Genomic DNA, 12,869 nt, shown 5'->3' on the forward strand with positions numbered 1-12,869 from the left:
TAACAACGCACTAAAATTTGCTGTGCAGACACTGCATTCGTACTCGCACATTCTTTTAAAATCTTTAACACTTGAATTTTGGGCACTCGGGCTGGGGTTGTGGTCTCGCTCTCCATATATTTAATAACGTATCCACCGATATCAGACGGGAAAGCGAATGAAACGTTTTCTTAAACGGTGAATGAAATTCCGTTCGGACGTGTATCGACTCCACGTGCATGTTCTGTTTCAAGGAAGGGTTGAGCTTTTGAAAAAACATTCTGTAGATAAATAATCTACTACTTTCGCTGACACCACACCGATTGCAACCATTAGTGGGTTTTTATGCCGTCTCAGATTATTTCAGCTTTGACACTTTCAGAGGTGAACCTGCGTGCTTGTCAAATTGATTATTGTCCTCCTCCCCCCCCCCTCCTCCCTCTTTCTATCCTCACAAGTCACCAGCTCGCCTTGGTTTTAACCTGCAGTTGAACTCTCTGGGACCCCTGATGTTGGGTTTTTTTAATTATTTTTCTTGTTACCTATAATTATTAATAGGATTTGCTTTTGCCAGGAGGCAAAAGAGAAAAGTATTTCGTATGCTATCCCAAGTTATTCAGCCTTTCAATTAATAACCATTGATGGAATCATTCAGAGTGTAGGGCTTATAAATAAAATAAAATATTCTCCCACAAACTTTTTTTTTAAACTACATGGATGACACATTTGTAAGTTTTACTAATCCTGAATCCCGACTGATCTCAACTCTATCTCTTGCTGAGCAGTTTCTGGTGAATTTAAATTGCTGTGGAAAATTTGTTTGAACTCTTTTATTTCTACTTCATTACCCAAGTTTTTTTTTTTTGTGTTTTTTTTTTCATGCTATAACTAACTACCACGTACGTCTGAAGTGAGTGAGGCAAAATCTTGATGTGCAATGAAAGCATGAGTCAATGGCTTGCTTCTTAATATCCACTGCACATCGTACTATTTTCAGCAGTTGGAAAAGGGAATGACTTCACTTTTGGAAAATTATTGGATGACGCTTGAAGATAAATATACTTACTACATTCTAGTTACCTCCGCCACCGAAGGTGCACGGAGGTTGTCTTCATCCCTATTTGTTTGTCTGTGAGCAGGATATATCAGTTATGGACGGATTCAGACGAAACTTGGTGGACGGGTTGGGTTTGTGACGAGGGTGAACTGATTCGATTTTGGTGAAATTCTGCATACGAGTTTTTTTTTATTATTATTAGTTCTTCTTAAATCTTAAAGTGATTCTTTGCAATTCAGAGATTGCAAAGATCTCAGAATGTTGTGGATAGATTATGACAAAATTGATGGATAAGTTGGTTAGGTGACAAGAACAAGCCTATTAGATTTTAGTTCAGGTCCGAATCCAGATCCGGCCTATTGGTGGGATACAGAACAAACTAATCAGCCTCGTGTAGGTATTCGCGCTACCGAGTGCCATTCTAGTTTTTTAAACTATTTTACAACTCTTTTGAAATGCTTTAACTCCCTTGTTTTGTGGTTTCGTTTGCATCTAACAGAGCATACCTGTCTAATAAAATGAATAACGAGGCAATCGTGCATACTTGTGTTGCTGAGGCAGTCTCTTGGCAAGGGTTATGCTAGATGTTGTTTGCTGTTGCCTTCTTTGCAATCCACTCAGTGTAGGAATTTGTAATTTGGTGAGGGTGCCGGCGATAACTCTCCTCCTCTTCACGAAAGACACTGTGGGATATTTATGGTCCACCAAAGAATGGTGCTGGCAGATTTGTCTTCAGGCTTGATTAGTGGACACATTGCTTCTTCACCTTGCCTGCGAAATGCCAGGGTGGCAGTTTAGCCGAGCCGAGATTCAAATTGCTCGAAGGCAAGTGCGCATCTAAGCTATTTTGTCAGCTCCCTCTTAATGCTACTGCTGTACAAAACAAAGGAAGATTGTGTAGCCAAAAAAAGAAATTTTTAATTGATTTAATATGACATCATTATCTATTTCAGAACTTGTGAAGGGCAATATATATATATATATATATATATATATATATATATATATATATATATATATATATATATATATATATATATATATATATATATATATATATACATATATATATATATATATATATATATATATACATATACATATACATATATATATATATATATATATATATATATATATATATATATATATATATATATATATATATATATATTGTTGTGGTTACCAAATTCGCAAACCACCATTCAGGTCCCTTAGGTGAGGTATCTCGGTAAGTACATGTGTAGTTAGGCCCAAACCCGTTGTCTAGTGGGAATACATGTCATTTATGCGTGCTGCGACTCTTCAGGATAGCCGTTTTTCTTTTACTATCTTTATTTTGGACCAACCGCCATGATTACCACCACAACCACAACATCAACCACCAACCACAACGCCGCTTCACCACAACCGCCACGACCTTCACGTCACACCTCGCAACCGTCGCATCGCCACCGTTCTTGCGCCGCCTGTGGGTACCGGTGTTGGACTCGTGCAGGGCGCGCGCCGAACAGCGTGTACAAAATCACGGATTTTGTGCTTCAAAAACGGATCAAAAAGCATTCACGCCCACTTTGTCTCGGGCCAATGGGGAGCGAGGTGAAAGGTCGAAGGGAGGGGGTCAAGGATGAGAGGGCGAAGCTACGGGGCTGATAAAAGGACCGTGTTCGTCAGAAGAGGAGGAGAGTAAGAGAGTAGGACAGTCGAGATCAGAGAGTTAAGACTTCGCGGGCGGTGGAGTTGGCAAGAAGGAGCTGGTCGTCGTGTGCGTTGGAGTCGGGACGGAGCTGTGAAGAGGCGGCGAGGGCAGACGAGGGGGTGCTCGCGTCGTGCAGGGAGCTGCAACCCAGGGAGGCCGACAGCGCGACCTGGCCGAGGTGGAGACGCTCGTTGCGGGGCAATAGGAATCCTCTATACCCCGAGCATCAGCAACCCCCTCCTGTTTCCCCCCGCGCTGAGATAATGCGACCAAGGGGGCCCCTTTCCCACCCCCTACCAGACACTGCCCGCGAGGCCCGCGGAGTTGAGGCACCATCGCCACTCCGCGTCTCATCACCAGACGGGTAGGCCGACCCGGTCTCGGCCTCAGGCCCGCCTCATCCTTGAGGGTATTCTTTCCTTGGTTTTGGGTATGTGTTGTCGGCGCCGTCTGTGAAGTAAAATTGTATAAGTGTTGCCGTGTGCTCGCGTAATCGGTATTAGATCTGCATTGTCGCATTTGCTTTTTGTGTAAATTACATTGTGTTTTCCTTTTCTATGTGCTTTTGGTGGAATTGTATATGTGCGCTTTCCGTTCATCGCGAATAAATGTGCTTTGTGTTGAACTGTTTCCCGCTTCGCTTCGTCATTTCTTTCATTGAATCCTCATCTTGCTTCACGTAAAGGGTTGGTAGTGGGCTGAATACGCCCGATAATTAATCGAACCGTCGAGGTCGACGAATAACACCGCTCGGTTATCTCGATAGTACGGAACGGGTCGCTTAAGTGGCCCGTGTCCGAAGTCGACCTGCGGCGAGGTGCGATCGCCCGGTCTACCCTCCGCGTGGGTACTTAGGTAGGTCGAATTTGGCGAGCAACCCTATCCCACGCGGGGGCTGATTGGCTCGATCGCGGTGAGACCGAAAGGTCCACCCGTGACTGGTTCCCGGCGTTAGTCCGAGAGGGTCACGACTGGATTGTCCGTCCGGTGGGCGACGTGCCGCGATTCGAGTTACGTGGCCGTCAGCACGCTGGCGGGCGCGAATCCGCAACACTGGTGTCAGGAGTGGGATACAAATTCATCGCCCTCCTCGCGGCACTGGTATTGGAGAGCGGGACAACAGGCTCTCCTGTCTCCAGCGAAATTCACGGGAATCGGTCCAGGGGTGAGAGAAGCGACCCCCGATTCCCTCCAAATTACGAGCGAGCAAATTAACCCTTTAAGAGAAGCAAGATGGCGTCTCAAGGCGAGCGGGAGCCGGGGGTATTAGAAATGGATGTAGAATGTGTAGAATCCATGGTCCAGGATGGAATCCCCGAGCAGGAAATGTTGATTGTGCAGGAACACGGACTCGCCCAACTGAACCCAGAGCCCGAAATGGGTGCGGCAGCGGCCGCGGTGTATGACACCTCCCCCCCCCCTCCTCTCCACCAAAACCCTTCCCCAAACCTTGCCGAAACGGCTCAGCTGAGTGCATCCGACATGGCCCAGCTATGCGCCATGCTGGCGGCAATGAACGAAAAGATGAATGCGAAAATGATCGAAAAAATGGATGCGAATATGAAAAACGAAATGAAAGGCATGAACGAAAAGATGGATGCGAATACACAAAAAATGGATGAAAAGATGGATACAAATACAAATGAAGTGAAAACGACGATGGATGCAAATACACAGCAAATAAAAAAAGAAATGAAAGAACTACGGGGTGAGACGCAGAACATGGGCCGATGCCTGCAGGCGGGCATGAAGGCCGTGACCAGGGAGCTGGGAATGGCGACTCCACGTGTGGGAGCAAACGAGCTGGAAGGGGGTGCAACGGCTGACAGGCCCGCGGTGGAGGCGGGTAAAAAAATAATTCGGGGGGCGTGTTCGGTGAGGGTCGTGACAGAGGAATCGACGGTGACCAAAAGGGAAAAATTAAATGGGGAGACCAAAACGTGTGAGACGAGACACGAGGTGACGACAAAGGAAATAATAATAGTTGAGACACGGGAGATAGAGGGTGAATTGGACGGGGTAAGTGACGCACACACACACACGGAGGTAGTGGAGGATAAAGGGGGTGAGCTGGCGGACTGGGTAGAGACCCAGTGCGAGCACCTGGATGGCCTCCTCCAGGAACGAGGGGAGGGAGTATGCCCCCTTGAGGCGAGTCACGACCAGGTGAGTTCGGTCGTGCTTTGCGAGGTTGAGGGAACGAGTGCTGCGAACAGGTGCACGGAGAGCTTGGGGGGTATAGAGGCCCCGGAGACCCTTGTGGGGACACAAATCCCCAGTGTAGTTGTCCCTGTGTGTGTGGTGCAAGGTGTGAGTGCGTCCCCGTGTGTGAGTGGTGTGGTGGCGATGGTGCCAGAATACGTGCTTCCCAGCACGCCGTGTGTGGATGAGGCACCGCGGTTGAGTGCCCCCGCGTGTATGAGTGAGGCACGGTGTGTGGATGAGGCACCGCGGTTGAGTGCCCCCGCGTGTATGAGTGAGGCACGGTGTGTGGATGAGGCACAGCGGTTGAGTGCCCCCGCGTGTGTGAGTAGTATGGTTTGTGTGAGTAGTGAGGCACACGTGAGTGAACGGCCGTGTGCAAGGTCGCTGAGTGCAAGGGAGACCGTGTGTGTGAGAGAGCGGTATGTAAGGGAGATGTCGGTTGGCATGCGGGAGCACGCAGCCGCGTCTCCCGGTGTGAGTTTAATGGTGTGGACTGTGTGCGTCGTAACACGCAGGTATGCGTGTGTGGAATGGAGACGGAGACGGCGACAGAGGAGAGAAAGCCGAGTAGCGGCTGCAGCTGTTTCGGGGACCGTGCCGGGTTCACCCAGCAGTGAGCACGCGGTTCGTGCTGTGCAACGCACGAGACCGCCACGTGCTCGCTTGCGAGAGTGAAGTCCCGGTCCGGAAACGCACGCGGTGGATTTGCCGATCCCGCGGACGGACAAAGTTTAGGCAGGTAAATGGATTTGGACCGGACGGGTTCTCCACGCGATCGTGTGTGTTAAGCTCCAACGGGCAAAGCACATGTGTTCGCGTGGGGAACCCCTCGAGACGTGGGGCTTGTTTTTTTTATGCGCACGGTGACGCCATGGCTGCACGTGGGGTTGGAATCCGGCAGGAGGGGTATCTCTGCCGGATGGTCCCGTCCAAGGAGGGACGAGGAACACGTGCAGCTGCATGACGTCACGGGCAGGTGTAAAGTGCGCGAGCTCTGAGTTGCCGCGCAGGTGCTGCGCATGGAAAAAAAAAAAAGAAAAGCAAGCCTCACTTTCGGGTGCACAGGATTCCTGGGCAAGGGGTGGAAGACCCCCCTTGACCTGGGCACAGGATGGAAACTAGTTAGGGGGAAGGGTTAGCTTAGTTAGACCGACTTCATGGGGCAGGGGTAAGTCCTTATGGAGTCCGTGGAATGGATTAGTTAGAGGGATTGTAGCCAGATTTAGGTTGGGAAATAAAATGGGATTACATTTTGGAGACAGAGACAGACTTGTGGATGTGTAGAGGGGACGTAGCTTAGCTACGTAGTGTTAAAAGGAACGTGCTGTAGTTTAAGGGACGACGTGGGAGCACGAGTTAGTTAGGGGGTGCAGATAGAAGGATGGCAGAGTTCAGTGGTGTGTGTGTTGAAGAGTTGGTGAGTGAAGTGGAAGCATGTGCTTGGTGAGTGAGTGAGAGGCCAGCGGGTCTGTGTGTATGGAGTGAATGGGGAATGCATGGTGCGATGAGTGATTGGGGGGAGGAGTGACTCCCGCCCAAGGGACCCCGGGGTCAGTGTAGATTGAGTTAGCTGGGTTCGTCAAATTGAAAAATGGAGGTCGTTTTGTTGTTGGTGGGAAAGTAGGCTCGAGACCCATTTGGAGGGGTGCAGGAGCCCTGTTGACGGGCTTGGGAGCGTGGCTGCGAAAGGTGAGTATCGCTGAGTGGGTACCCCGGGCACCAGGCTAGTCGGCCGCGGTAGGCCATGGGCCCATGGGGGGCCGGGATAGAGTAGTGGGCACGGGTGCGCCTGCTTGGTGCGGGGGCCCGGGGCGCCATTAGCCGCGTGGGCAGTGTTGTGGGCACGGGTGACCCTCGGAAAGGGGCCCGGGAGGCCGGCCTGCCACGTGTGCGTTTCAGGGGAGGTGCCATGGGGGGCACTCCCTGGTGTTAGGGAGCTTGTAGGCTCGGAGGCAGTGTAGTGCCCGGGGGTGCCATAGCGGGAGAATCGGCAGAGGGTCGTGCCTGCCAGAGAGAGCCACGTGTCCCAGCCAGGAGACCGTGTGAGGGCACGGAGAGAAAATTGGGGGGCGAGGCCCGAAATTGTAAGGACACCAACACAGGCGACGGGAATCTGGGTTGTTAGAACCAATAGTTTAAGCGAGAGGCGCTTGTTGAAAGCCCCGGGGTAGTTTAACAGTTAAATGGATAGGGTAGATTAGGAAGTGTACCCCTCCGCACCATCCATCCCCTCGCTCTCGTTGTGGGCCACTGGACCCACTTTGGTTAGATCGCCGAACTCTGGGGAGGCCATTCTGAGGCTTCGTTGGGCCTCGACACAGGACGCTAGCTCTCCCTTATTCCCCTCCGGGAAGGGAACGTAGGGGTTGGGAGTAGGCTAGGTGACAGGATAGGTTAGCCGAACAAAGACGATAAAGGGGGTTAGGGGACGATTTATAGTGGGGGAGTAAAAATAAAAACAACAAAAAAATAAGTTGGGGCTAAATTGGGGTTTGACAAATTGAGGGAGTGGGTATGTACAGTGACAGGCAAAGGCGATAGGTTGGGAGGGAGACAGGTAGGTAGGTCCGAGCCCGCCTTCCAAGTGGCCAGCACCACCGCACTCCCTCCACCAACCTCCACTGAACGGCAAAGGCTGGCCAGCTTCATCTGCAGCTGCTGTGCTGCAAGGCCTGTGCCGGCCAGTTCATCTGCTGGCTGTTTTTCTTCAAGGCCTGTGCCGGCCAGTTCATCTGCCGGCTGTGTTTGCCTGCAACGGCCTGGTTCTGCGGGCTGAGTTTGCCTGCAGCGGCCTTCTTCTGCGGGCTGTGTTTGCCTGCTGCCTTTGCCATGCCATGCCCACTGCCCCTGTTCACCAGCCCCCGTTCAATTTTTGCTTTGCCCCCCCTGTTCATTGCCATGTGCGCCAGGATCGTAAAAGCAACAGTTTGCAAGCTGCGAGAACTGCCCCGTTGGCAGCTACAACACGGGCCTGCAGTGGCGGCCCGTGCACCGTGTTTGTGTTCATGCATCCATTCGTTGTGCTCATTGCGTGTGCCACTTGAGCTGGCACGGAGACTGCGTTTGTGCAGCCCATGCACCGTTGTGGTTCACTGCGTTCAGTTCAAAAGGGAAGGCCTTGGACTGCGTGTGAGCAGCCAGCCACGTTCCCTGTCACCTGCATTGTTTGAGCCAGAGACTGCATGCGGGCAGCCTGGCTCCCTGCTAACTGCTTTCTTTTTGCAGAGTTCAATGATCCTGGGCCATGGTTTAGTGTAAAATTTGTAAGTTAAGGTTAAGATGTACTGTAAATATGAGTGCGCCCCCGGCATGTTTGTCTTAGCGCCGGCAATTTTATTTAAGTCGTCCGTGTGAGTGAGTTTGTTTAGGTAGTTACGCAGCCCTCAGGTTATTTATTTTGGGGACACGAATACCATGAATGTCGCACTCAGGGATCCGTAGGTAAAATGTACTAGGGGAAAACTACACATGATGGCACACGAAAATTTGACGACTCGGGACGAGTCTGTAAAAAGGGGAGGGGGTCGTGTTGTGGTTACCAAATTCGCAAACCACCATTCAGGTCCCTTAGGTGAGGTATCTCGGTAAGTACATGTGTAGTTAGGCCCAAACCCGTTGTCTAGTGGGAATACATGTCATTTTTGCGTGCTGCGACTCTTCAGGATAGCCGTTTTTCTTTTACTATCTTTATTTTGGACCAACCGCCATGATTACCACCACAACCACAACATCAACCACCAACCACAACGCCGCTTCACCACAACCGCCACGACCTTCACGTCACACCTCGCAACTGTCGCATCGCCACCGTTCTTGCGCCGCCTGTGGGTACCGGTGTTGGACTCGTGCAGGGCGCGCGCCGAACAGCGTGTACAAAATCACGGATTTTGTGCTTCAAAAACGGATCAAAAAGCATTCACGCCCACTTTGTCTCGGGCCAATGGGGAGCGAGGTGAAAGGTCGAAGGGAGGGGGTCAAGGATGAGAGGGCGAAGCTACGGGGCTGATAAAAGGACCGTGTTCGTCAGAGGAGGAGAGTAAGAGAGTAGGAGAGTCGAGATCAGAGAGTTAAGACTTCGCGGGCGGTGGAGTTGGCAAGAAGGAGCTGGTCGTCGTGTGCGTTGGAGTCGGGACGGAGCTGTGGAGAGGCGGCGAGGGCAGACGAGGGGGTGCTCGCGTCGTGCAGGGAGCTGCACCCCAGGGAGGCCGACAGCGCGACCTGGCCGAGGTGGAGACGCTCGTTGCGGGGCAATAGGAATCCTCTATACCCCGAGCATCAGCAACCCCCTCCTGTTTCCCCCCGCGCTGAGATAGTGCGACCAAGGGGGCCCCTTTCCCACCCCCTACCAGACACTGCCCGCGAGGCCCGCGGAGTTGAGGCACCATCGCCGCTCCACGTCTCATCACCAGACGGGTAGGCCGACCCGGTCTCGGCCTCAGGCCCGCCTCATCCTTGAGGGTATTCTTTCCTTGGTTTTGGGTATGTGTTGTCGGCGCCGTCTGTGAAGTAAAATTGTATAAGTGTTGCCGTGTGCTCGGTAGTCGGTATTAGCTCTGCATTGTGTTTCTCTTTTATATTTGCTTTTTGTGTAAATTGAATTGTGTTTTTCTTTTCTGTGTGCATTTGGTGGAATTGAATATGTGTGCTTCCCGTGTGCCGCGAATAAATGTGCTTTGTGTTGAACTGTTTCCCGCTTCGCTTCGTCTTTTCCTCTATTGAATCCCCATCTTGCTTCACGTAAAGGGTTGGTAGTGGGCTGAATACGCCCGATAATTAATCGAACCGTCGAGGTCGACGATAACACCGCTCGGTTATTCTGATAGTACGGAACGGGTCGCTTAAGTGGCCCGTGTCCGAAGTCGACCTGCGGCGAGGTGCGATCGCCCCGTCTACCCTCCGCGTGGGTACTTAGGTAGGTCGAATTTGGCGAGCAACCCTATCCCACGCGGGGGCTGATTGGCTCGATCGCGGTGAGACCGAAAGGTCCACCCGTGACTGGTTCCCGGCGTTAGTCCGAGAGGGTCACGACTGGATTGTCCGTCCGGTGGGCGACGTGCCGCGATTCGAGTTACGTGGCCGTCAGCACGCCGGCGGGCGCGAATCCGCAACAATATATATATATATATATATATATATATATATATATATATATATATATATATATATATATATATATATATATACATATACATATACACATACATATACATATACATATACATATACATATACATATACATATACATATACATATACATATACATATACATATACATATATATATATATATATATATATATATATATACATATATACATATATACATACATACATATATACATACATACATATATACATATATACATATATATACATATATATACATATATATACATATATATATATATATATATATATATATATATATATACATATATATATATATATATATATACATATATATATACATATACATATATACATATATATATATACATATATATATACATATACATATATACATATATACATATATATATATATATATATATATATATATATATATATATACATATATATATACATATATATATATATATATATATACATATATATATATATATATATATATATATATATATATATATATATATATATATATATATATATATATACATATATACATATATATACATATATATATATATATATATATATATATATATATATATATATATATATATATATATATATATATATATATATATATATATATATATATATATATATATATATATACATATATACATATATATATATATATATACATATATATATATATACATATATATATACATATATATATATATATATATATAGTAGATTTCCGCCCGCCGGCGTGCGGACGACTGCTTCTAGCCAATGGCCGCCGCTCTCGCCCACCGAACGGACAATCTAGTCACAGCCTTCCGGATCAAACACCGGAATCCCCCTACGGGTGTGTTTTGGGTGCACACCACAGCCTCGTCAACACTCTACTCGCGCTACAGGGTCAATCGCCGAATTGTCAATATACCTAATTAATCGCGCGGGCAGACTACCGAGAGACTGTACCTCAACGGGGCCGCTTGGAAACGAGCCGCTTCAGCAGCTCGCTTCGTTTTGGGATAACCGAGCGGGGTATTTATCGCGCAGCCCCGTTGGACCCGATTCTATTATCGGTTATTTAATAACCAACTATATTCCGAACGCAGAACGGCAGCTCAATTAAGGGAAGAGGACGCAACGAACGGGTTGACATTTGAACAATCACATTTATTTCACAAGACACGTATGCAGGCATGCACGTCAATCAATGCAGCAATGGCAATCATGCAGTTATGTATGCAATCAAGGAGAGCACGCATGCAATTATGTAACATGAAAGGGACAAACCATGAGCAATGCAAAAGAGCTATTTTATCGTCTATCTATTATGTGCACACTTAACAGTTCTACTTACGGACATGGTGCCACAACGTTCATTTAAAAGAAACAAAGAAAAACCCCAGGAAAGACGGGTAGACTGGACCTCTTGGGTCTTTATTTCACGGAGCTGTGATGACTGCAGAAGCTCTGCGAGGCCGGGCTGGTTACCTTCACCTTCGAGGTGCCTCGCTGGGGCGACCCGCGACGTCCCATCCTGACGGCAGCTGTCGTGACCGCGGTCCGGCCCAGGCCTCGTTTGATGGCCTGGTGATTTGGGCCCAGCCGGCAGCACCTCAGAAGAACGAACGGGTCTTTTGCTCTTTCAGAGTTGATGCTCTCTTTAAGAGCCCGTCCGTCCCTCAGCGCTGCTCCGACTGTCCTGAAGCCTGATCACCTCGGACCGTTCATTTCTGGTTGGCGATCTCTCTCGGGTTCTCCCCACGTCCCACACACGAACGTGCAGTTCTGCGTGGCAAGGCTGGCCTGGCTGTACTCCCAGCTCCGTCTCCTCGGTGAACCCGGACCTCCACTGCCCTCCACTGAACTCGAACCTTGCTCCTCACACCACTCCAAACCCCGACCGACTGCACTGAACTGGTGCTCTGCCCACCTTTTTATAGGGTTCGTGAGGCGAGGTTTGATCTTCGCTCTTTCACCTCTGACCCCCACTGGCTCCGCCCCTCTTGATCCCCTGATCCGAATTCCGAGGCGAATCTTGGGGCGAGCGGACGTGGTAGAGATCATCGATGCTGAAGGGAGAGCGGACGTGGTAGAAATCACCGTCGCTGGCAACGAGGAAACCTCCGCGTTTGTTTGCAGCGATCTCGCCGTGGCCGGCGCAAAGATGGCGGCGCCCGCGGAGCCGAAGGTGAAGCGATATTGTTTCATTGTTGGGTATTGGGGGAGATGCAGTTTAGGAGATGGTGGTTGGCATTGTGGAGAAGGTGGTTGTGGTTGGCATCGTGGAGAAGGTGGTTGTGGTTGGCGTCGTGGAGAAGGTGGTTGTGGTTGGCGTCGTGGAGAAGGTGGTTGTGTGAGGGCGGTTGTGGAGGAAGCGGTTGTTGTGGTTGAAATGCGGTTGGCATTGTGGAGGTGGTGGTGGTTGTGGTTGAAATGCGGTTGGTCCAAAATAACGATAGCAAAAGAAAAACTGATAACTCAAAGATCACAGCCCAGCACATGAATAATTGCCCGTTAGACATCGGTGGGGAAATCTATCTGAACACAGACTTATTGACATAACTGATCTAAGGACCTATATGGTGCTTTGCGAATTTCCACAGCCGTAACAATATAAATAAATGTGTGTGTGTATTTAATTAAAAGTGGTCAGATGACCGAAACCTTATTTAGTAGAGATTCCCCATATAATTGCCATACTTGTGCATTCCAATGTCTGAAAATCCATTCAATCATGTGAGGTGTCTGCTGGTTGCATCAATTATGGAGGTGTGGCTATGC

The 12,869-nt window shown here is 49.0% G+C and overlaps 1 protein-coding gene across 1 annotated transcript in view; it reads left to right on the forward strand.

Moving 5' to 3' along the window:
- The window catches only part of MAEA (macrophage erythroblast attacher, E3 ubiquitin ligase), a 55,140-nt gene that overhangs the window by 29,138 nt on the left and 13,133 nt on the right, over nucleotides 1–12,869 (forward strand). The gene's annotated exons all lie outside the window — the stretch shown is intronic.

Source organism: Eptatretus burgeri, chromosome 13, assembly GCF_056783735.1.
Source record: "Eptatretus burgeri isolate ZD-2024b chromosome 13, Ebu_testis_v1, whole genome shotgun sequence".
In the NCBI taxonomy this organism is placed as follows: Eukaryota; Metazoa; Chordata; class Myxini; order Myxiniformes; family Myxinidae; genus Eptatretus; species Eptatretus burgeri.